This window comes from Drosophila yakuba, chromosome 2L (assembly GCF_016746365.2).
Source record: "Drosophila yakuba strain Tai18E2 chromosome 2L, Prin_Dyak_Tai18E2_2.1, whole genome shotgun sequence".
Taxonomy (NCBI): Eukaryota; Metazoa; Arthropoda; class Insecta; order Diptera; family Drosophilidae; genus Drosophila; species Drosophila yakuba.
The window spans coordinates 29,181,009-29,183,309 of NC_052527.2; the positions used below are offsets into that span (position 1 = coordinate 29,181,009).

At 36.9% G+C, this 2,301-nt stretch overlaps 1 long non-coding RNA gene across 2 annotated transcripts; it reads left to right on the top strand.

Moving 5' to 3' along the window:
- The first annotated feature begins 1,063 nt into the window (after positions 1-1,063).
- Positions 1,064-2,097, top strand: LOC120320631. Of its 2 annotated transcripts, none has more exons than XR_005560159.2 (3): positions 1,064-1,403; positions 1,460-1,583; positions 1,642-2,097. It is a non-coding gene; the product is annotated as an uncharacterized LOC120320631 (long non-coding RNA). The 2 variants fall into 2 exon arrangements; XR_005560158.2 differs by having other exon boundaries at positions 1,072-1,398.
- The last annotated feature ends 204 nt before the right edge of the window (positions 2,098-2,301 follow it).

Consider the following 2,301-nt stretch of genomic DNA (forward strand, 5'->3'; position numbering starts at 1 on the left):
GACATGGCCAGATCGACCCGGCTATTGATCCTGATCAAGAATATATATACTTTATATGGTCGGAAACGCTTTCTTCTGCCTGTTACATACTTTTCAACGAATCTAGTATACCCTTTTACTCTACGAGTAACGGGTATAACAATTCAAAGATATAAACAGACTCGTAAAGGATATTTATTAAATGATTTTCATGAAAACATTAAAGACCTGCAAACGAGTGTACAATTGACAAGAGTATGAATATTTAATACTTAAATATTACAACACGGCGAGTTAGAGAACCCAAACTTTACATTTGTTAAGTAGCCAGACTAAAAACACTTTTATTTAATCACATATAACCAACTTAATTTTAAGAAGAACAAAAATACAGAATTTTAAAATACCTACAATACATAGACCGTCAAAATAACAATAACAACAAGTATTTTATAAGTAATGAAATAAGAAATATTTTTTTTAGAAAAGCTCACCAAATTCATTAGCAAACATATTAAACCAAAAATGTATAGTCACTAATCAATCCCTTATAATCAGTTAGTAAAATTCCAACACACATTTGTATCAGAAAATGAATTTATAAAGTAAAGCCTAATACTCGTATTATCATCACATTGTAACATATAATTTAAATATACCGCAAACTGAACAAGATTGCGAAATGTTTCACAAATCCATGCAGGCAACAATGTAATAAAATTAACCAACGCACTATAGAAATAAAGAATACAGTATTAACAAATTAAAATAAAAGAGAACGCTATAGTCGAGTTTCCCGACTATCTGATACCCCTTACTCAGTTTTGGAGGTGCGAAGGAGAGACTTTACAGACAGTTTTTTGTTTGTGGGAGTTAAAGTGGCAAATCGAAAAAAACTAACAAGACTAACAAAGATGTAAAAAGATATTAAAACCTTTTTCAAAAATGTGGGCGTGGCAGTTTTGGGGGTTTTGTGGGCGTTAGAGTGGGCGAAGCAAAAAGTTTTTTTGCAGATCAAGAAAAAAAATTACAATACTTATAAAAAAATTAAAAAATATCAAAAGATAACCGAAGCTAATTCCAGCTAATCCGTCTGCGATTACTCGTCGGATTATCTGTGGTTGTAATGGTTGGCCTTGGAGAAAATTAATTAAAGTTCAAAAGAATATTTAAAATTACGGCTTACGCGCCCTACGATATTCAAACTCCTTCTCCAGACCTAGTTGATAACAATCAGGCGATCAAGGTTGCCATCTGATCCTCGCAATCGATTTATCGATTATAAAAAACTATCTTTTCCGACCCAAGCCGCGTGTGTCCCGAAAAAGTGCATAGAAACTTTAGAAAAATCTAACGGCATCCGCGACCTAATCAGCTAATTTAGCTAACAGGCGCACACCCGCCAATCCCGAGCTAAAAGTACGGTAAATAATTTGAGACACAAAGCATCGCGAAATTGATTTACTCTTGTCCCGTATAGAAGGCCCAATACCGCGTGCTATCACGGCTGGCTGCTCCGGCATTGCCTTACATAAAGGACTTAGGATTAAATTCAACTATATCAGTCAAACATAGGGCAGCTCTACCTCCCATTTTCATCATCGGTAAATAGTTTCCATATAGTGAAAACTTTCGGTCTCTTAAAAACACCATTTCTTACAGTCGGCCCCGTTCAAGCCTTACAAAAGGGCTAGCAACAACCCTTTCGACCCAGCAGCTATTTTTAGCGTGGTCGCAGCAACACAATTCAAGCTTTAACTTCGTCGCCTGTTGTTGTTATCCTACCCGCGCTATTCAAGGCGGCTGAGCAGCGCGAAGGTAAGATCAACGTCCACAACTGCGACGAGGGAGGAATCTTCGCCAGGCCAGGATCGACAGATACTTAAAAACCAAGATAAACCCCTTTGCCATTTGACTAAAATTTTATTTTTATTAAAGCTTTTAGGCTAGTGTTGGCGCTTTTGTTGAAAAAGAAATATTAAAGTTAAAGTTTTTCTGAGCACATTCTTTTCTCCTCTGCCACGAAAATGTAAACAATTATAAATATGTAGACGCAGAACGCATAGAATGCGGAGAAGTTGAAGAGAGACATATTAAATGCGAGGATAAAAACAAAAACAAGAAAAATTCAGTCAAAAATTAAGCGGTTTGTGGGCGTTAGAGTGGGCGTGGGTACACGAATCAATAGACTTGCGCTTCGTCTATGTCCCTGGAGTCTTAATGCTTAATCTCAACTTTCCAGCTTTTGTAGTTCCTGAGATCTCAGCGTTCATACGGACGGACAACAGACGGACAGACAGACGGACGGACAGACGGACATGG